The sequence below is a fragment of the Lissotriton helveticus genome, chromosome 7 (genome assembly GCF_964261635.1).
Source record: "Lissotriton helveticus chromosome 7, aLisHel1.1, whole genome shotgun sequence".
Lineage (NCBI taxonomy): Eukaryota > Metazoa > Chordata > Amphibia > Caudata > Salamandridae > Lissotriton > Lissotriton helveticus.
In genome coordinates this window covers 336,617,371-336,641,708 of record NC_136068.1, presented here as the reverse complement: position 1 = coordinate 336,641,708, position 24,338 = coordinate 336,617,371, and positions in this window count along the sequence as shown.

Sequence of the window (24,338 nt, the reverse complement as noted above, 5' to 3'; positions counted from 1 at the left end):
CAACAAAAGAGTGTGCCTTATAATTATAAGTGGAGCAACACAGTAGAATCCAACTAGGTTCTTAGTAAAGCCCTCACTCACCAACCTAGTTGGTGACATGCTTCATCATCGGGCCCACCAGGAGAGGCCGAATGCCACCCTGGTGTGCCTCAACGCCTGAATTACTGCGGAGCTGGTTTTGAAGTGTACAATCATATCTACCCTCGGGGACTGAGAGTGGTCCTAATTATTCATTCCCTCCCTCTCGTTGTTTTCAGTAGGCAAATAAGAATGACAAGAAAAGCCAACCAATGGTGAGCAATGGGCGGGCCCCAAACCCCTCTTATTTTATGGTATGTCACAATATACCTCACAACAGACAGAGCATGTGCTATATAGTAGGCTCATTCTAAAAAGGGGTCAATGCACCAGCAGTAAACCTGATATTTGGTTAAGAAACAGCTGGCTACACTGTCCTGGCACTTAACAAGTCACATCAAATGTTAAAGGAGGCCCTGAGGGCTTAGAGTTCTTACTTGCTGTCAACATATTTATTTTTCTACACAACAAGGGAAAACCCAAAAGGAATATCGCTAGGGTCCTTGGGCGGTAACTTATTACACAGAACAGAGGACCCTAGTCATTTAGGATCAAATGAATGATAGACCCACACTCAATAGTATGTGTGTCCTTTGTCCAGCCGGATAGAACTTTATTTAGCTAGAATGTTATATAATGATTCATATAATCAACATTTATACACAAGTGGGCACAACCTGTGACCCACAGAAGACAAGACAAAACAAAAATAAATTATGTAAGGGTGCACAAGGCGGTCTGCACTAGTAATTCAGTTCTACAGACTTAGATTCTTATTAGCAAACCATTGTAAAAGACGTTTGTGACTTATAGAACAAACATGTGGTGCTTTAGGGTCGACGACGTTTCGATGCAAAAAGAAATGCAAGCATCATCATCAGGACAAAAAACATTGTGTCATGTTTGTCTTGAAAGCATAATAGCTAAGCATCTTCGTGAGGGACGCGAAATGAACAGCGAGGGCGGGGGCACCGTTTCTGCAGGGTCGCAGGGTGTCTTGGTTAATCTCCGTCCTGGCCGCGTTGCGCGTCGCGTAATTAAGGGGATATAATGGATTAAGGTGATCCTGGATTACCGGCACAGCGGAAGATATCTCCGGTGGGTAGAATCTGGATATGTTCTTGCTCAATGGCAGGGCGGTGGGGTTCTGGCGGAGATCGTTCCGCCAGAACCCCACCGCCCTGCCATTGAGCAAGATCTGGGATCTCTAATCCCCCCTCAAAGTGCAGGTGGGTTCCCACCTGCACTGTGAAATATGGAGTGGCTTAAAAGCAGCCAATCCGTTTTTCACATGAATGCACTGTCCCCAGGTTAGCGTGAGTTTGCGTCTGCCATGGGGGGCAGCAAATTCATCCCAATACAGTGCATTTTTATTGTTTGCGCTAGATGCACCTTTTAACGGTGTGCCTGGGGCAAACAAAGAAAATGCAAATGTATCTGTGATACAGCCCTAGATATTTCAAGGGATATTCCTGGCAGGCTGACTACCTTTGTGCTTCACAAGCTCCCAAACCACTGAGCTCTTGGAAGCTCTTCAGAGCAGTTTGTCTCTGCCTTGGTCTGTCTATCTGGTTGCTTCATGGTCAGTGCTACATGAAGTTCATTCTAGTTAGCTGTCTTACAGTGTTACGTTAATAGGCCAAAAATTTCCCAGAGTGTTACTACGGGCTGGTGAGTGCCCAAATGGTAAGATTTGAATTTCCCTAGGGCAGCAAAACTCCTTGCACCAGAGGTGGCCTGATTTATTGGAAAGCTCGAGTGGCCCATCCCTCTATCCTGTGCCAAATATCCAACTTATATTTATAGTCCATTACATTATTGCTCTCAGTATGCTGACCTGTTCAACAGGAAATGGCTGTGAGGGCTAATTACATTTGCCTTTAGCGCTGAAAGCTTCTAAGAAGGGAATATTCTTAAAGCTACTTGTTATTGTGAGATGTATATCAAGATGTGTATATGTTAATTGCAGTCTTGATTCTTTTCTTGAAAATAGCTTTGGAAACTGATAAAAAAAAAAAAGAAATTCACATTAGCGCAGTGCTGTTATAGCTGAAATAAATTCACCCAGTAAATGACGTACAGATTAGGGTCGGGCTAACATTCCGCTACAGGTACATTCAGTCAATACAATCAGTGTGTGGCACAGGGCCAAAAATACTAAAGACCTCCGGTGACTTGCCATTACTCACCTCATTACTATTGGTCCCGGAAAATACCGATAGTGCTCGGAGGGTGAATACACCTGGTACAGGTTTACTGAGTTCCGCTTCTCATTTAGGGTTGGAACACAGTAATACATTAGGAGACTTATTTATGAAGCCCTGCGTCACATTTATGCAGCCGATGCATCACTTTTTGTGACGTTGCAGCAGCGTAAATAATTCACCACATTGCGCCATATTTATGAGTGAAACATCAAGGCAGATGTGTCAAGTCAAGTCAAGTCAAGTCATACTTTATTCGATTAGTTAAAATCATAAAAGCAAATCCATCACAGTATAGAAACTGAAAGGCAGATGTGTCACTTAGTAAACGCCTGCGCTACATTATACCTGCGTCAGGTATAATGTATGCATGGTGGTTGTTCACCCGCATCAAAGCCTCGTAGAAGTGGCGCAGTGAAACCAATTAGATTTTGGTGTGCCACTTCTAGGACGCCATTGCGTCAAAACCTTACGCCTATCTCACAGCAAGCATAAGGGTGAAACAAGCCCCATGTGAAAGGACACATTGCTGGAGTTGTGTCTGTTACAGACACACCCAGCAAAGCATTACTTTTGAGCCTACAGATTTGTCAGTAATACTGACTTATCTCTGACTCCTTGTAACAAGATGCACCCTAATGTAAATACAGCGCATCCATGGTGTCGCATGGAGGCGCACTGAGAAGTGTTGCATCACTGCTTTGTCGCAGCGATGCTACACTTCTCATAAATAAGGCACTATGTTTTACCATGTTTTTGCAGTGAGCAAACTCCAAATGTGCATTTTTGTTATGCACAAATTCTACACAAGTTTACCAGGCAAGAATCGTGAAGGCAAAGTCCTGCAGATTCAAAATATCCAAAAGCGGATTCAGGCAAAAACGTCTGTTTGTACCTGGAATATCTCAATAGATGGAAAGAGATCCTGAGTATAGAACAGTGGCAGAGATGTTTGTGTGGCTCAAATACTCCAACTGCAGGGTGTAATAAATCTGAGGTGACGTATAGTGCAAGAACTGGATTTTGGTCTTTTTACTATGATACAGATGGGCAGCATCTTTATACTGAGGTACATTTGCTGACCTACTAAGGTGTTCAACACTATTTTGTTTGTTTAATTGTTTTACATTGCTAGCTTCCTTGGGCATGGGCAGAAGGTAAAAAAATAGCAATATTCGAAGAACAGCATCAAAAGGTATGCCCTGAGACCTGAATATCTCTTGGCACCCCCTGAGCTGCCCCCAGCAGCCGGTGAGTTGGACATATTCATGAAGAATCAGATCTAAAAAACTGGAAAAGACCAATGACATTGGGGGTGGGGATGAGATGAAGTGGGTGCAAGGCCGGTGATGCAGTGGGGTCGGTTAAAGGTATCACAGCAGAGCGACACTTCAATGGCATTGACACAAAGTGTATGTACTTTGTAAAAAGCCATGTGTAACAGAATAGTTGTAGCAAATGCACATTCTTTTCAACTGCATCAAAGAAAAAAAACAGTACTTATCTATCTATCTGTCTGTCTATCTATCTATCTATCTATCTATCTATCTATCTATCTATCTATCTATCTATCTATCTATCTATCTATCTATCTATCTATCTATCTATCTTCTTTTGATAACAAATACAACTGTTTCTGTTAAGCAATACAACAGCAAAACTGGAAGCCCATGTCTCAATTTCACATTCACTCTTGATATTTTGCTGCAATTGGCCTAAGAAAAGCTATCCCATCAAGGATTTTAAAAACCCTAAGGCCAAAGCCTCTATGCTGGGTTGCGCTCCTAGGGCTGTATTATACATGCAGTGCATTTTCCTTAATTGCGCCGGGAGCACCTTTTAAAAGGTGTACTCGGCGCAATGAAAGAATAACCACCGTATTCTGATGAAAGCAATGCCGCCAGGGAAGCCGCAAACTTGCGCTGCCCCCAGAACAACACATTCCTTTGAAAAACGGAGAAGCTTCTTTGTAGCTGCTCCGTGTTTTCACAGTCCAGGCGGCAACCTGCCTACACTTTGAAGGGGGAATAGAGATCCCCTTGCAAGCGGGTGTAGTGAGTGACTGCACCCGCCTGCAAGTGGATGTCTGGGGGGTCCAAGGGACCCCCTTTCTGTCCTCCAGAGGTCTGCAGTCAGGGGGTGCACTGACAGAGCGCCACCTAACCTGAGAACATCTTTGCCTCTGCACACTCGTCTGGAATATGGCGCGGGCACAGAGGCAGAGGGATTCCCTCCTTTGCATGGGGTATGCAAACATGCAAACAAAAGTATACATTACAAATAGGTTCCGTCGAGACAGAAACAATTGCTTCGAAAAGTTAGGTTTGTCCTGTTTTGCTAGGACCTCCAGTCAATGGTCTACAATCAATGCTAATAATCACAATGACAATAAAGATGAGACTGACGTTATGAGTGCAAATTGTGAACGATATATTATAAAATCATATATCGTGTAAAACAATATATATATATCAATATTTAAGAACACAAGACTGTTCAACAACATAAAGGATTACATACATATATAAGTACCATATACATTACAGTACATAGAACACAATCCAAAGACTATAAGACAGTTGACAGTATCAACACACATAAAAGATGATAACTTGATTGGGCGTCCGTGTATCCTTATTTTAAATATTCAAACATATGGCCTTATTTTTTGGCGTGGATATGTCAGATTTGGGAACGGAACGGCTATTCTTTACGTCAACGTTTCACCCTCCAATGTAGAGGTTTTTTTTACAGAACACCACCTTGGGGTCTTCTTCAGAACTATGAACATATTGCTGAACAGCCAGTTACGAAGGCTTCTTGGTTATTATAGGGAAGGTGGGATCACACAATATCATCACTTTTGAATAAATGCTTCAAATCAGTTAGTCCAATACATGGAATGGGACCTTTCTGTCTTGTTGGGACTGTATCAAGGAGCCAATTAGTGCTTCCTGAATTGCAAATAGATTCTTAGTGGTCTTAGTGGTCTATGTAGCTCATATCAATTAGGAAGAATGCCACAGAACTTGTTCCTTCATCTGTGTTGGCATTGAGTTACAGGAGCAGTTAGTGCTTCCTAAATGCCAGGAGCCGATAATGCTTCCTGTGTCTCACTGTTCAAATTAATTCTTCAAAAGTCGTGCTGAAAAATCAGTCTGTCTCAGCGGCGTGTCCCCGGTTTATTAAGCAATACAACAAAGGTGCACTTGGCGCAATGAAGGAAAATGTGGCGTATTATGATAAATGCGCTGCCCCCAGGGCAGCGGCGAACTCGTGCTGCCCCCAGGGCAGCGAATTTATCTTTGAATCCGCTCCATGTTTTCACAGCGCAAGCGGCAACCACCTGCACTTTGAAAGGGAAATAGAGATTCCCTTGCAGGCCAGTGCAGTGAGTGACTGCATCCGCCTGCAAGGGGATGTCTGGGGGGTCCATGGTACCCTCTTTCAATCCTTCAGAGGGCTGCAGTCAGGGGCGCACTGACATTGCGCCACCTAACCTGAGAGCTTCTTTGCCTCTGCACCCGTATCCATAAAACAGCGTGGGCGCAGAGGCCAAGGGATTACCTCATTTGCATAGGACATGCCCCCATGCAAATGAGGGCACACCCTCTGAAGATAGTGCTATTGCTTTATGTGCACCAGAGCTATTGGTATTACAGATGGGGGCGCACACGCATCTGCAGCCCCTTCTGTAATACCAAAGTGCCCCCGGGGTGTGCAAAGCGGGCGCAATAGTGTGAAGACTCTAAGATCCTAATATTGTTCTCTCTGAATGATCAGGTGTGATTTGACCCAATGTGGAACTATCCATGACAAAGGCTCTGGGTGCTTGATGTGACATCACGACCTGGTCATCCAATGAACTGATACACAGTAGAAAATTCACTGCTGGTGCAGATCTTGACTCGTGATAGCTGCTCTAGTGTGCATTCTCTCTGAGTCAAGGACCATTACTCTAAAGAAGCTACACTGTGACACTTGTGGGGCAGTCCGGCTCGATCGGAACCTTGGCTTAGAATGCTGTTCAGGTCAGATGATTACTGTCGGAGCTGCATTCCGGGGTGTTCTATCACAATGACAGCAATAAGGGTGCAGATAAATAATACTAGTCTCAAGGGCTGAGGTGCATAACGCAAGCTAATTTTTCAAAAGTGGTTAAAAGACTACCAGCAATGGGAAAATATAGCTGATTTCCACAAAATAGTAGAAATTCCAAAAAATTCAGCTTTTGTTGGGATTTTTGGAAATACCTCCACCATACACGTGCATGCCGCTCCACTGCCCTGAATTGAATTGCACGCTTTTAATGGTTCTGCTCCTGTACAACTTTATGCATACAAAACAGAATGTAGGTTCCAACGTTCATCCATACATTCATGCTAGGTGTGTCTTTGACAAGCCATCATCTGTGTAGAAGTTCATTTATACCTCCTCTTCCTATATAGAGGTTGTTCTCAGAAACATAGACGTTATTCTTTTCCTGGACAGCTACCAATGATGGCTTGTCAAAGAAATGCCTTACATGACTATGTGTGGTTATCACTATGAACGTTGGTACCCACATTCTATATTGTATGCATTTAAGGACTTACCTGGGACTGTCGACCTTACCTGTATTAGAAGAATGTTCTAGTTGCCTAGGACTAGAATCCAATGTCACCAATATAGTGGCTGCAGTGTGGATCAAACGGAGTTGGGGTCCTTTCCTTATCAAGTCCATGGCCCCTCTATGCATGTATAGCACAGTGCGGCACACTGAGGTACTTTGGTGAAAAGCACTTCTTCACCTCCAAAGACACAGTACCAAAAGCTTTAAAGAACAGGCGGAAGTATTATAGAAAAAGATATGAGGAAAAATAATACTATTAATGATCATGATGATGATTCCGATAATAATAAAAATAATAATAATTATTATTATTGTTGTTGTTCCTATCTGTAAGTATTATTAATGGGATGCAGAGACACTCTTTGTCCTTCAGCACACATTTCTTCATGCTTTTGCAGTACCTGGCCCTGCTTGCCTAAAGGTGGGGCTGGCAACCAGTGCTATTAAAGCGCCATTAAAGCACCGGCACAGGACATGCCCGGGTGAGTGTCAGGGTGAGGACCGGGTTAAGAGAGGGCCTGTCTGCACCCGTCCATGGCTGGACAAGGATGGGCTTGACCCCCAGCCAGTTTCCACCAGTAGCAAGGTAGGATCCATTTGCTTCACGCCTTGATTCCCCGCTTCTCGTACTTACAGTTACTTATTTATTATTATGGGGAAGAAAAAGCCCAATCATCGACCCCAATTCGTATCCAAAGGAGCCTCCTCAATGCCTCTAATCACCTCATGTTTATCCTCTGCCATGGGAGCTATTTCCACCGAACACAAATTAGTTTAACCCCAAATGGATGCCATGCAAAAACTGATAAACATTCCACCAGGACCTTCAGCCTCTTCAAATCTGGGGGGGTGGCAGGCATTCACCAGATTGACCTCTTGAAAGACTCAAGCAAGCTACCCCCATACCAACATCTCTGTTGTAGGCTCTACTATTTCCCTCCTAAATGCCCCCACACCACCATCTCTTAAATACAAGTGCAATGGAGGCAAAACAAAGGGGGGAGAGGCCAGGATTGACAAGCTTACCTCCAAAACTGTCACCTCACCCACTAATCCAGCCCCTACCAGCACCCCTGACACTGATGTCAGTCACGTTTTACAGAACATTTGTTAGTCTCTCTTTGATAATGTGGAACAAAGAATTTCAGCAAGCAGTACTTTCACATTTTAACTTTTCAAATGAAAAAGTGCAAAACCTGCGTGATCTTCAACATAGCATCCGATTGACTCATTTCAGCCTTCCTCCACAATCCAGAGCTCACTCTGCACTCAAGTCAATGCACCAACCATAACTTCAGTCCCCAGTGCTCCCAGCCATCTGTGCACAGATGTCCTAGCCAACCACAGGTACATCTTCACCATGCTATCAGCATGCAAGGACCAAGTCAGAGAGAGCAACAGCAGCAAGCAAAACCTAGGGGGTATGAAGCCGTTGACTGCAGACGCATGGCTCACTTGCCATTGTCCCACAATTGCATGCCATGCGTTGTAGTCCCCATGGGCATCACCCCTGCCGGTGAAGGCCCTCCTGAAGATTGTCAATCACTCAAATGGAGAATCGCCCATTGGCTCATGTCAAAATCAGGCTGGAGGAATGAATTGGTGGATGATATTCTTATGGTTCGAAGGGTTGGATGGGTTGGCTGTGTCCCCAAGAGCCCATTCAAGGAAACTGTGTTGTCATAAACTTTAGAACCCCATGGCTCGTTAACTCCTGACTTCATCGCCTGGATTACCTAGCTACTGCCCATGCTAAGACTTGTTGACTCCCCATCAGATTCTTCTACCACCCACCACTTCCACCAGGGCAAACCAGTGGGTTGATCGGGCATGGAGCAATGCTGCCTCATCACCCCTCAGACTTCCACATGCATGAGAATATATTTGCATCGCTTTCCTGCCTTTCAGATAATGACTGACTTGCTCCATTGACAGTTCGACCCACATATCTCTACCTTCGGTTCGACTGGTCCCTCCAGCAGTGGTTTCACCAGCAGACACCAGTACAGATTACAAATCGGACAAGCCAGGTCGCTTATGCTTTCTTTCATGGAATGTAGCTGGCATTAATAAGAAACTGAGAAATGTGGACTACTTAGACATTGATAACCCCTTCGACGCTCATGACGAGCCCAGCTCGTCATGGAGTTTCCATTGATTTCAATGGAAATTACATTGAAAGCCATAAAACACCTTAGCATCCAAGTGGTTAATCAGTCTGACATGGTGTGTTGCCAAGAAACATGGGCTCTAAACGTTTTTATGTAAACGGCTTCCAATCTTTTTGCTTTACAGCAACACCTTCTTTGTTTGGTCAACCGAAGGGAGGGTTGGGAGTGCTTTTTTCCCTCAACTTGTGTAAAGTAACAAACGTTGAGCTACGGTATACAACGTGGTATCAAATCTTGTTAATGAGTTTTCATATTTTGCTCACCTTCCTTCTGATACATTTTCATTTTAACTTTTTCGCAAAGTATCTGGTTGAACTGATTTGGAAATTAGATTGTTTTATTTCTGATTTTTTTTAATGCTATCCTGATAGGGTGACTATCATTTGGCTAGTAGATTTTAATATATCAAAATATCCCCTGCCAGGAGACCGTGTTTGCAATCTACATGATTGGGAGGGGAGGAGTTATGTCTTTTCCTGCATAAACCCTATGGGGAAGTTCTGAATCAGATTATTTCTATGCATAATCTATTATTTAACCTGGATTTTGTAAATTAAGGCGTTTCACTCCCCCCCCCCAACTTTTATAGCGAAAAATGGGTGATTCACCATTGACTTTATTCGCTTTTCTTCTCATCTATCCCCTACAGTTCTTGAAACAACAATCAAGTCACCAGCTTGGAGGGCGCTGCGAGCAGAGAGAGCAGAGTGAGCAGAGCGGTAGCAGTAGCAGTTGAAGCAGCAAGATGCCGTCGCCATTTCAGCAGGTCCTGCCAAGCTGCCTAAGCTGATCGCTGCTGATCGCCGCTGGGAAAAACGACCTCCCCTGGTGCGAGCTTCTGCGGTGTTAAGCGGCGTTAAGCCGTGGGGCCGCGGGACATCATCGGACAGCAGCGGGATACGGCGGTGAGGCGGCGAGACGAGACGAGGTGAGACGAGGTGAGGCTCACTGCACCAGCATTTCGGGACGCTCTGCCCCTGCCTCCTGTGTACGGACATAATCGGACATAATCCCTGCCTCCGAGTGAATGAAGAATGGGGGGGCGAGGGAGCATCTGAGCGGACGGCGGGCAGCTATTACAGACTGCGGTGTAATTACGATATCTGCAGCTTACTGGGGTACGTGTCAACTCTCACCCCACATTATTCAAAAATAATCCTCCGCTGGCGCTTGGACTGCTGGCCGTTCCATTGAATCTATCGAATCTATTGATTTATTGAACTTGATGAGTGTTTGCTGCCAGTGGCCAGTAGAGCGCAGCAGAGAGCCAGCAACAGTGAGAGAGTGACAGAGTCAGTAGCCGAGCAAAAACGCCAGCAGTAAAAACGACAGACTTGGCAGACAGGCTACTGATTACAGCTACAGCTGCAGCTTTCCGGGACTGCAGCAGGCCCTCACGGGTGGGAGGTTCCTGCACTGGCTGCATTATTGGTAGCATCTTAAACGCATTTTAAAGGCGTCAACAAGCTTTTTTACACATTTTAAGCATTATTATAAGTGCCATTAAACTGCCCATTCTGACAAACATGTAACTAATGGAAATGTCCTCCTGACGAGCTACTTAAAAGCTGCGGCAGACTATTGGCAGACTAACAGCAGACTAACTGCTAAATAGCTCACACAAGGTCTCCACCAGGCTCCACAATATACCTTGTAAAACTGACTTCCAAAGTGCCTTTCAACGCCAGTAGTCACCCCACCTCATACGCTACACACCGCAAAACCACACCTCGCTATCCTCCCTGACGGCAGCTATTCCTATTCAGAGGGGCAGACAGGCTTGGGAGGGGGAGTGGAGGTGGAGTGGAGTGGGAATTGGAGCAGAGGTGGCAGAGGTGGTACAACTGGCACAGGTACCAGGACACCAGGATACCAGGATATCAGGACACCAAGGGGCAATAGGAGCACTAGAGTCTATACGCAGAAAAGCAGGGCTCAAAAGTGAGTGCTCAGGACCTCGGCCAGACTAGTGCTGTGGAGGGCTTGGGAAGGCCTGGTAAATATATAAACACACGACGAGCCTACAAATCAGAAGGAAGCCAAAAAAAAAGGAAAGAGAAAATCTTGAAGCCAGAGTCTAAGAACACGCAAATTAGACTGATCTTAGACGGATCTTATTAAACAAACCTGAAAGAATGAGATCTGGTAAAGTGCAGCACAACATAAGTGTAAGGTAAAAAAAAGACGAAGAAGATAGAAACCAGGGCACACAAAAGTCAAGTAGAAAAAGGAAGAGGATGGCACAACAAAGAGAGAGACTAGTGTCGGCACCTGAGCTAGCAGCTCCAAGTCCAAAACAAAGTAATATTGGGATCCAAAAATTCTTTTATCTAAAGGACCCCATGGCGTCAATCTACGGGCAAACACAGGAACAAGCCCTCCAACCTAGCCCAATTACACCAGCACCAAGTGTAAAAGAGAATGTGCAGTTACAATCAAATAGCATGAAGGAGAAGAAAAAAGATTCACAGGACACTCATAGTGAGAGCAGTCCAACAACCAACCCAATAGACCACCACAAATCTCTCGGTCATTCGCCAAGCAAAATAGTAACATTGGCCTTGGCAAGTCCCTTGTGGTAAGAGCCCAAATAAATAAGAACGACTCTCAAACTCATGAAAGAGATAAGGAAATAAAGACCAAGGACAAGGGCAAGGTGAAAGAAGCAACAATGGGGAATAAATTGGTGGCCGGGCAAAATGCCGCACAGGATGACTCATGGCCAGCCTCCTTCTCCCTACCTGACGACATAAGCTTGGACAGACAAACAGGAATGGAAAAAAACACCCAATCCCAGTTAGAAGCATACCTAAAGATCAGCCAAGGTCCCAAAGCCAATTATAGACCACAAGAAGATGAAGAAAAACGGACCAGGTGATAATGGAAAGCTGGAATCTACTAAATAACAATAAAAACTCTGAGTCGAGGGAGAAGAATAAACGTAAATGGTGAAACAACACAAGATACAAAATCAGAAGAAGAAAAAAAAGCAAAATTGAGTTCACAAACACAATCAGACACAAACAATAAACTGGCATTCATACCTGAATACCAGATAACAGGGCGCCAAGACTTCTTGAAAAGAGGTAATATAATGCGGCTACTAAGAGAAATCCCAGAACTGGACGACATAGCATCCATTTCCACTTTTAAAAAACATAACCATAGGTAAAAAGAAAATGGAAGAGGGGAACACCCAAAAATCATGCCTAAAGGGAGCTTGTTCAGTAACTCCGCAAAAAATATCACAAAAAATAAGGAGACATGAAAAGGCAGTGGTGCAAGGAGGCGCTCAGGAACAGATTACTGATTGGTCCTGGGTGACATCGGTTTTGAGCAATAAATGTTCCTAACATGTCCAGATATTTAAAAGAAGATAGAACATTACAACCACGGATAACAGTAGGTAACCAAAAGGAATCCATTGCTGCAAACCCACAGATGATCAGCCTCTGTTCCTGGAATGTTCATGGTTTTAATAGTATGGGGCACGACCATGAAACCGCAAACTTCTTGGATCAACACGACTTAATATTGCTACAAGAAACCTGGAACCTGCGCCAAGTTTCCATCCCGGGCTATATCGGGTTTCACGTCCTCGCCGAAAAACTCTCTAAAATGTGGTCATCCTAGAGGAGGCTTATCAACGTATATCGCCCAACAATACAGATGGCAATCAGAAGAAGTAGACACTGGGGTAAACTGGATACAAGCAATAAAACGTACGGAGAAGTTGGACTCAGGTTCAGGTATTTGCAATCTATTAGTGCTTAACGTTTATGTACACCCGGAAAAGAAAGAGAAAAATGAAAAACTGATAACACTACTAACCTTGATCAGGGGTTTGCAAAGCACTCATGAGTCGCATTCCATGATTATCTCAGTGGATTTTAATAGCAATCTAACAAAAGATGACAAATTAACTCAAGCTCTCGGAGAACTGGGCCTTTTAATCCTGAACAAGAAAGATAATGGGGACAGTGGCATACCTATAACTTTCGTAAGCGGTAATCAGAAGTCAACAATAGACTTCACAATAATGAGCAACAGCTTGACACCGATGGTGAGCTCATTTTCAGTGAAGCAACGTGTGGAAAGCGATCATCTTCCTCTAATCACCAAAATAAAAATGTTGGTCAGCAAGACGGAAAAACAAAACACGGTCATCCAGTATACCGAAAAATTCAATCTGCGTAAACTGAAATGGGGAGGGAAGGATATAAAACCAACAATGGATAAATTTAAAAATTAACTGCTCCGACTAACATCGGAAGAAAAAGAAAACACGATAAAAACATGGGAACATCTATTTGAAGCAGTAACAAGAAATCCCCCAACCACAAATCAGAATTCGAGAAGAACCAATACTGGGAAAAAGCCTTGGTATATATTGAGAGAGGAAAAAAGGAAAATCGCATGAGAAGTCCGGAAGCAGGTACTATTGATAAAAAGTGGAATAAAACCAGAATAGTCAAAATTTAAAGTCATGCGGAAAAGATACAAGATCATGCTGAGTAGCGCAAAAACATCGTACCAAGAGGAAATGTGGACAAAATTACTAATTGCCGGGAAACACAATAATGCCAGAACATTTTGGGGTACTATTAACAAACTGACAAAGGGGAATACCCTAAGACAGGAGGCAGGCATTGGAGAAAGTAAGTGGATTCAGCATGTTAAAAACATGTTTATCGACAGGATGGATGGTCAAAACTGGCCCTGTACATCAGAGTGCAAATCTTGCACTAGAAACTCTGAACATGCGGAAACTATCTTAGGAACAGGACATAATCCACCAGAAGAAAGTCTGAAGCTAACTTCGGGTTGTGGAAATGGGAACATAGGGAAACTTGAAAACATACTCGTTAGTAAATCAGAAAAATTAGTAAACACCGTGCCTGACACCCTAGTAACAACAGATCAGCTCAAAGCTATAATAAATCGCCTGAAAAAAGAGGGTGCAGCGGGTCCTAACGTGCTTCCAAACTCTATCTTCAAACATTCGTCTGAATTCTGGGCAGAATATTTAACACCATTCTTTAATTCAATTTACAACCAGAATAAACTGCTTAGATCCTGGAACGGGAGTATAATTCACCCCATTTTCAAACAAGGTGATCATAATGAGCCGGGGAACTATAGGCTGATTTCGCTGACGGATGTGGAGGCAAAATTATATGGGTCATGCTTACTATCACTCCTTCAAGACTGGATGGAAGACACGAATATAATACCAATGTTCCAAACTGGTTTCCGGCCAAGGACCGGCACACTAACAAGCTTGATAACCCTGGCTCTCCTGAAGGAAAAAGCTGAAAAAAGGAAGACAAGACAGTACCCGTCTATGGGAAAAACTAAGATCATGGGGCATCCCGAAGAAGCTACTGGAGGCTATTATAGGCTTGTATAGTAACACCTGGGCTCGAGTAAAATTGGGCGACGGTAGCAGTGTAACGGCCGAAATTAGAACACAACAGGGCTTAAAACAAGGCTGTGTATTGGCCCCAAGTTTATTCAACCTTTATATGGCAGACATTGTCAGTCACATGGAGGTCGGGGAATTCCATCCACCCTATTTGTCAAAAATTCCTATCCCCTTCCTGCAGTATGCGGATGACATTGTCGTTCTGAGTCAAATGCCAATAGGCCTGCAACGGTTGATCAACAATTTGGTAACTTATTTGGAACACGAATGTTTGGAACTGAATAAAGACAAAACCAAAGTGGTCCGCATCTTGGATCCAAAAAAGCCAACATTAAAATGGTACGCAAATAGTACCCCAATAAAGGAGGAAACATCATACAAGTACCTAGGTCTGAAATTGGGGCGAGGTCAAACGAACAAAGAACACAAAATCGATCTAAAAGCTAAAGCACAGTCCCTGATCTACGCATACCGGCAATTACAAAAAAACTAAGTTGTCCAAATTATACACACCTGCTGAAAGTGATAAAAGCACAAACACTACCCACTTTGTCATACGCATTGGTCACCTGGTGTGCAAAGAAGCAGGGCTGTTAAACAGTTTACAAACAAAGGTATACAAGGCAGTCCTAAACCTCCCAAAATCGTCAGCACCGGCGCAGGTTTGTCTAGAATTTGGCCTTCTGAATCAGAAGTTTCGCAGTATGGTAACCTTTGTGAAACTCTGCCATAAAATATGCATGTCAGAAGACGGCTCAATGGACAACCTGTGCTGGAAAGAAATCAATGCCCAGCAGAAATTGCACGTGCCAAACAGTTGGGGAGATTTCCTGTCCCAATCCCTGAACTGTATAGGAAGTGAAGAAACTTGGGACATGATGCCAGATAGACATACTTTTGACAAAATAGTAAACAACGCGGTCAAATGGGAACCCTATCTGGAAGATAAAACAAGTACCGCAAAACGACGACACGGGTGGACTGTGATAAATTCATATACCGGGATAAAGCCACAGACCTATCTGGAAAGCCACTTTAATAGTTCCCTAAAACAAAGATATATAAAACATCGACTAGGCCTACAGTTTTCAAAGGATTTGTTACCATCCTGGAAAAATTGTCACACTGACCCTCATTGTCGTCTATGTGGATATCAAAACGAAACATTAACTCACTATGTGTTTGCCCGGCGCTTAAGGATTTGAGGAGACGGCTTTTAAAGAACATTTTTAACAAATTGAACATTCGGACATGTAGGCAAGCTGTAATTCGATGGCTAGATGGATCATCTCCTATGTTGGCTTGCAGGGGGGTTAAATATATGATGAAAGCCCAATCTCTCTTACAGCAAGCTGTACAGGGAATCATAGCACCAAATTGAAATACATGATATTTATTTTTCAGATGGCTAACAGTTTCTAATAGTTAACATTTATACACGTGTTTTTATGTTCTATGATGATCAAAATGCATTTTATAATAATTTTTAATAATTTTATACAATAAAAATTGACTTGACTTGAAGTCACCAGCTATCAGTGATCATAATTCAGTTGGTATTTGTGTATATTATCCTGCTGTTGAATTGCCCACTCTCGTCTGCCCCACCACTTTACAAAACTGTAAAAATAAGGGGATAGGTATTAAATAACAAGCATTTACAATGCAATGGTCTCGGCATTATTAAAGGTAGAGCTATTGGCATTGCTCTTTATTTTATTTATTTATTTATTTATTTAATATCATATGTAAATGGCATTGTCATTTACATTGCTAATAGCTTAATCGCTTGCATATGCGAGATCTATTGCATTATCACCCACACTCAGAGTAAGTAGTAGAGTAGTAGAGTGAGTAGTTGATAGTTAGTAGGAGAGAGTTATTAGTAAAGAGAGTATTAGAGAGGGAGTAGTAAAAAGTGAAAGAGTAAGTATTATATAGTTAGAGAGTGAGTAGTAAAGAGTCCTAGAGCTACACACATTTACATGCACAGCCATACCTTTACATATACAAAGTGTATTTTTATTGTTAGTAGTAAATATTGAGTAGTATAGTGACTAATTATGAGTGAGTAATGTTGAGTAGTAAAGAGTGTAGCAGAGTGTGTAGTATAGTATAACAGTAAGTACTATACATTAGATGCTATTTAGTACAGCGAGTAGTAGCGAGTAGTTGATATTGAGTATAACAGTGAGTAGAGAGTGCTATGGAGTCGTATAGTAACTATTTGAGTGCGTATTGGTAATATTTGATATTGAATATTATTGAGTGACTATTTGAGCATTTGTGAGTAGTAGAGAGTGTAGTATAGGGTGTGTAGTAGAGTGTGTATTAGAGTGTTATAGTGAGTACTGTAGAGTATTTATTTGTGTACTAAAGTGAGTAGAGAACATTAGAGAGTTGAGTAAGTACTTTAGTAGTAGAGCGAGTAGTTGATATTGAGTAGTACAGTGAGTATAAAGTATTAAATATTTGTTGTGTAACTAATACAGTGAGGAGTGAGAATATTAGAGAGTGAGTAGCAAAGAGAGAGTAGTAGTGTGCAGTAAGTTGTGTGTAATAGACAGTTTTTGTGAAGTATTAGAGTGAGCATCTTACTGCATTTTTTCTCATTAGTAAATCTATTAGGCAGTATTAGAGAGTTGTAGAGTAAGTAGTAGAGTATTATAGTGAGTAGTAGAGAGTGATTAGTAGAGAGTATTTGAGAGTGAGTAGTGTAGACTGTAATATTTATTATTAAGGAGTGGAAGACTGAGTAGTATAGAGTCTTAGAGGGACACACATTTACATGCACAGTTATACTTTCACATATACAAAGTGTGTTTTTCTTTTAGTAGTAAAGAGTGAGTAGTATATAGTCTTTAATTATGAGTGAGTAATGTTCAGTAGTAGAGAGTGTAGTAGAGAGTGTAGCAGAGTGTGTAGTAGTCTTATAGTAAGAACTATATATTAGATGGTATTTAGTAGAGTGCGCAGTAGCGAGTAGTTGATATTGAGTATTACAGTGAGTAGAGAGTGTTATGTCGCAAGAACCGTGCCCTAGAAGCACACTGACTGTGCCCCAGCCTAGCGCCCCTCTGTGTTGCAAGAACCATGCCCTAGGAGCAGACTGACTCTTCCCCAGCCCAGCGCCCCTCTGTACCATGCCCTAGAAGCACACTGACCCTGCCCCAGCACAGCGCCCCTCTGTTTCGCAAGAACCATGCCCTAGGAGCAGACTGACTCTGCCCCAGCCCAGCGCCCCTCTGTACCATGCCGTAGAAGCACACTGCCCCTGCCCCAGCCCAGCGCCCCTCTGTGTCGCAAGATCCATGCCCTAGAAGCACACTGACCCTGCCCCAGCCCAGCGCCCCTCTGTACCATGCCCTAGAAGCACACTGACACTGCCCCAGCCCCACGCCCCTCTGTGTTTCAAGAACCATGCCCTCGGAGCAGACTAACTCAGCCCCAGCCTAGCGCCCCTCTGTGTCGCAAGAACTATGCTTTGGGAGCAAACTGACCCTGCCCCAGCCCAGCGACCCTCTGTGTTGCAAGAATTATGCCCTAGAAGCGCACTGACACTGCCCCAGCCCCACGCACCTCTGTGTCGCAAGAACCATGCCCTGGGAGCAGACTGACTCTGCCCCAGCCTAGCGCCACTCTGTGACGCCAGAACCATGCCCTAAAAGCAGACTAACCCTGCCCCTGCCCAGCTCCCCTCTGTACCATGCCCTAGAAGCACACTGCCCCTGCCCCAGCCCAGCGCCCCTTTGTGACGCCAGAACAATGCACATACTGATGCACTAAATACTTGAAAGTGCTTTAAAGCTTCTTTTGTAGCTAGTAAGATTCCGATGTGTAAGTTGTTTTTCTAGCGTATGTAATATCAGCTATGACTCGTGCAAGGCGTTATACCGGCCGGTGACGTCAGGCAGAGGAGGGGCAGGGTGGGGGGTTGTAAAATGCGAGATATAGACGCTGTCAGACAAGCACCGAAAAAAAAAACGAATTTCATTCCGCGTGTTGCATGACATTTGGCGATGCAGCATGGGTAACAAAATTTGTTTTATTTATTTTATTCGTTACTTACCTGACATCGTCCATATCTCACATTTTACAACCACCCACTCTGCCCCTTCTCTGCCTGACGTCACCGCCCGGTGTAACGCCTTGCACGAGCCATGGCTGGTGTGTATATAATTAAAGATTTTTATGTAAAAGTAAGCACGGCAAGTTACACTAGACGTTAACGTGAGCAGGAGTGTAAAACATGAAAAATTAGCTTTTCACGGTCAGTAACGTAAAGAAATAAAAAAATGTATTTTGTTGCGGGCAGTGCATTGCATTTGGCATTGCAGTGCGCGCAACAAATTGCTTTTATTTACTTCTTGATGTTACTTACTGTGCATCGTCTGTTTCTTGTATTTAACACTCCTTTACCCTGCCACTTTTTCATGTCAAGTAACGTTAATAAGAATTTAAAAGAATTTTGTTGCACGCGCTGCATCAAATTTGGTGCTGCAGCGCGCGCAACAAATTACGTTATTTTATTTACATTAACTTACAGTGAATTAGCTGTTACACATATTTTACACTCTCTTACCCTGCACTTTTTTGCATCACGTTACCGTCAGGGGCGTAGCTAGAGCTTGTGGCGCCCGGGGCTATCCCACAGGTTGCCGCCCCTGGGGGTTGGGGGAAGGGGTGCTGGGGAATAAGTACGGCGAGCACTTGAAAGAGGTCGGAGAGACATGTAGTATCGCTGCTAATAGTTACCTCGATAAATCATGCAAGTTACATACATGATGGTCCAAGGCTACACAGTTGAATACACTGGGGACCGGCAGTACAAAGAAGAACGCACAGACTGCATAACCGAACTGGGGACTCAGAAAAAACGCATGTAATATCCATCAGAGAGATGCATGAACGATTACCTGGTAATCCCCGTAGCACAATGCAAACATACACATACATGACACTGTTCGGGGATCCATCATCTACAGCTGACATTAAATGACCAAACATCATGGTCCCCCCATTAAAGCAGTGGAGACATGCACAAACGTGATGTGCTCTGATTTGAGGTACAATAATGCAATGACGAACTCAGAACAGCATGAACTACTGAGGGGAGGTGGGGGGCAGGGTGGTACACATAAAGCCTGGCCTTAGAACAGATTCACACCAGTCAGACCCACACCATTGCAGCCAGAGACATTCTGCCAAACTCCTAGTGCCTACTGCTTGGTGCCGATCTAAGTTGGAGTGTGTGCAACAGCTAATTTCAATTCAAGTCAAGGGAGATTTCTAATTTCTGAGTATCTTGTCACCAACTAGTATCAGCCTGCATTAATTGAGAGTTGCACTAGTGGGCCACCACAGCAGCAAGCCACTATAGCAACAACAAAGTTCGACCCTGCAGGGTTACAGCATCACCATCCACCAAAGCATCCAGGCCTATCAACAGTGCCGGCTTTTTAACGGATGTGTTCTCATTCCTTGAGAATCCCAGGCCCCGCCAACTTGCCTTACCAGCACCCATCAGGATGCAGAGCCGTAGCGGAAAGGCACCTGAAATCAAACACGGAAATGGAAAATATAGTGGTGTATGCCAAATAAGAACACGTCCCCATGGCACGATGCGGGCAGAGCACATCTCCCTTAACACCCTTGAAACCAATCCATGCCGTTGAAGTGTCAGCACGGGAACACATCTCCCCACCCTTCACTTTAGGGGGTGTCAGAACACATCCATCTTGCTCTCCCTACACCCAGGGCATGCAGCAGTACGGAACACATCAACCTTGACCCCCCTAAGCCGCATTGCCTGGTGTGTCCACCTCACCCTACTGTACGGCAGTGCCACAACATGCCCCCCTACATTTCCCTTCACTCTCATGCCTGCAGTTCCAATCCACACATCCTTCCTTGCTCCCTCTTGACCCCAAATCACGCAGTGTCAAATATATCCGATCCCCTCTATGACAGCGTGTGCAGTGCCAGGACAGGCCACTGCCTGTCTGCATCTGTCTCCATCCCCCGGCACCTGCATTGCAGAACAGCTCTTGTTCCCACTTCCCGCAGTGCGAGCAAAATCTCACCTCTTATTTTCCCTCTACTGCGTGCGGTGGAAGCAGTGCAAGATCACAGGCCCCAGTTGATGTATCCGGTTCTCTGTCTCCTCCCTGGCCCACCTTCACTATGCATAGCTGCCAAGGTTTCAGGTTGCTATTTGTGAAATTTTCATAATGTCAGTGTAATTATGAGTGACATTTCAACTACTATGAGTGACAATTTCTTGCAAGTAAATCAAGTAATGAAGACGAGGGAAACGTATCAATATCAGAAACTGCACCCATTTGAGCAACGAGAAACTCTAAGAATTCACTGAAATAAAGTGTGCAACAGGACCAAACACTTCCTGACTGGGTAAAGCATTTGGTACAAGTTTCAATGAGACTTACATTTGGTCCCAAAATCTTACCAAATAAAACAATAAAAAAAACACTTTAGATTTTTGTTTGATTCTTGAACAGCCTGCACTTACTGAGTTGGACAGATATGTGTGCCTTTCCACCATTAGTTTTTTTACAAGCCCCTTTGTGAAGCATAAGTACTTGGGGTAGATTTACAAGCCCCTTGCACCACTTTTGCGTCACTTTTAACATGGGGAAAAGTGACGCAAAAGTGGCGCAAGGGGCTTGTAAATCTGCCCCTTGATTTTTCCCATAGACTCGTATGGAAGCCTGGCCTGATGAAGAACCAATATTTTGAACAATCAGGGTTGAAACCCACAGCATTGACTTTCAACAAGGACAACAACTTTTAGTTTTAAGTCTGGGAGAGGCAGAGAACTGTGGCCTTACTCCTAACAAGAGCCCACTCAGCACTGATTTCAATGGCCACAAGGCAATGACCATATAGCCCAGTCTGTTCCTACTTTGTTTTTATTATTATTACTGTCACCCTACACTAAATATTACGGCTGCATTGCACTGATTATGAAGACTACCCAGGCTCTGCACAAATAAGGAATTCCACTTTTCTCTTATATTTGTGGTTTTTCTGCCCCTACGATTTCCACTGTATAACTGACATATCTAGGCCTGGGTAATTCGGTAAAAAAAAAATCAAGCTGCCCGTTTCCGCCTGGAATCATCTAGCAATCAAAACAGAAAACGAGACCCACCAGATCTGCGTGGGGGCTGCAGCCAGTGCCCCTTTCAGTATGATGTGGTGCTGTTCTCTTAATACATTCATGAGGAAAGCCTACATGCATGCACACGCCACCTTTCTCTTGTAACACACTGTTTGCTACCTTTCACATTTTGTTTGCTTTTGATATTGCACAAGTGCCACCACTGCCTATGTAATGTTTGTTCTTGTGCTTGAGTGTCTGCCAGTTATTGCAGTATTTTACCTCTAATTGTACTTTGTTTTCTCTTGTAAGCTGCACACATGTCACTTTTTCCTCCTGTAATGCACCGTTTGCAAACCTCATGTATTTTGTTTGTTCACAATTGTCACTTTTGCCTCATGTAATTTAATGTTTGTTTTTGTAATTTGTTCACTTGTAATTTTCTCCTCATGTATTATTACTGTTCCTATTGTGGAGCACTCTGACACCTTTGGGTAAAGTCCGCGCTATATAAAAAGGCATAAATAAAAAATAATGAAATAAATACGAGAATAAGTCACAGTACCTTATTTCACTGTGAAGCGTCAGTGACTGTAGCTGCAGGCTCTGTGTGCTGTCTCCGCACTGTACGCAGCGCCCGATGCAGCAAGGTAGACAGGCCTCTCATGATGGTGCCGCGCCAATGAGGATTTTGAGACCGGGTCTCAAGGGCAGGTGACACGCATCAACGCTGCGCTCCACCATTCTGTTATAAATATGCCCCTTAGTTTTGTCAATATGCAGTACGAGTCTGTTCCTAATCCTAAAAAATTTGAAGATCAGCAGGCGATGTTTTAAACTGTATCTCACTGATCTCCAAGCTACAACAACTCGGGCTACAGCATTGGCACCAAGTTTTAATTAACATTCCCGGTGTGGTAAAGTCTTAATAACAGTTCAACAAATAATCCTTCATTAGTGGAATCTAAAAATTTGAATCCAATCCCCTAACCTGGGCAGAATCCACAGGTGCTTGCCCGGGGTTCCTGGATGACCTTAGGGGTCGGTTTGATGAACTTACAATCACGTGTGCCATTTTCAGCATAAAGAAGAAGCCCATTAATGTTCTGTTCCTGCCACGTCACTGCCATCTCGACCATTGAGATCGGAGGTAGCAAGGACAGACAGGCATCCTATAAAGGAGCTACTACCCGTGGCCACACTAAACTGACATCCATAGCAGACAGACAGCCCAAATGCTCTGTGCAGCGCAGGCGCACACTGACTGCCACGGGTTGGATCTGTGACGCAAGTCTCTGAAAAGGTGTTTCATAGGCTTTTAGCAGCAGTCTACACACGGACAGGACCGCTTTTACGAGTGTGCAAGCAGACTGCAACCTGCTCCAAGCCGTCACTGCGTCCTGATGTTGCGCGCGCGAGAAGTGTGGCTAAGGGTGATAGGCTGCCGCCTCACACTATTCCCCTTTAGTCATATTTCTGACGCGCGCAACGCAGGGACACACTTCGGTTTACTCCCGCGGCTGCTGTCTAAATAGTCGAATACAACAGTAGGGCCACCCGAGTCGCGCGGCCAGGGCTGCCGCCGCCGCCCGCAAAACCCTGCCGCCTGGGGCGGACCGCCCCCCCTCGCCCCCCTCTAGCTACGCGAGTGGTTACTGTCTGTTTGGCCGACACCGAAAAATAAGTACAATGTACAACAAAAAGTTTCTGAAGGAGCAGCATAAACAGTCCCTAAATGTAATATGCTACAAATCACAATGTCTAACTCAAGATAGTAAAAAATGTAAAAGTGGCGCGTGTACGATAGCAAAGTAAATATCAGCAGGACAACTATATAATAGTAATATAATAACAGATTAAAGCGGGCTTCTGTAACTAAATGTAAAAATATGGTAAAGGCTTGTGCAAACATCAATATAATACATTTTAATAGCCGAAATGGTATTAAAATAACCCCTCCCCCCACTCTTACACTTGTTCCCGTATGAAAATCCAGCTAAGTATTTAAATGTAAATAACACGTTCAGCACTGTAAACGTAAGTTGAGAAATGAACATAATGTAACAAGAAAACTCTGGAAGGAGCCTAGAAAAGAAAGTGATAAATAAATAAGACTGCAAAGGATGGCTAAAACAAATGTATATAAACATTGAAAGATGCGCATTAAAATAGTGAGTCTACAAGGTCCATTTCTTTTTATTGCAAAGCGCACGCTAAGAAACGCAACATAGGAAACACAGATATCATACATTTTGCCTGAAAACGAGACACGAAACAACAATTGGTGAATGGAAGACGGCAAAATGCAAAACATTATAAAACATAATTTGTTACCTGTATGGAAATTGTTTCAATATATTAGAATACATTGTATCGGTTGCAAAAAACGGTAACAGATACAAATTCAGTGTTCGAGATATAGCAACAGTTGCATGATGGTGAACGCTCTTCGACAACTAAGTATGAAAATTTGCTTTTAAAGTATTTAATTTAATACAAACTGCACGTTAAGTTTGTTAATAAAAGCGAAGGTATAACATTGTTGCAAATATAGAAAGCAAAGAAATAAGTAAGGTCACAAATGCTAAAACGGTGAAACGAAAGCCAAGTTAACAAACGATAAAACTGTAAAACGAAAGCCTTTTTTCATTGCAATGTAAAAAGTTACTTACCGTTCTGTAACAGAGATAGGTCAGCTCTCGAAGTATACCGGCTAGCGTCCTTTCAA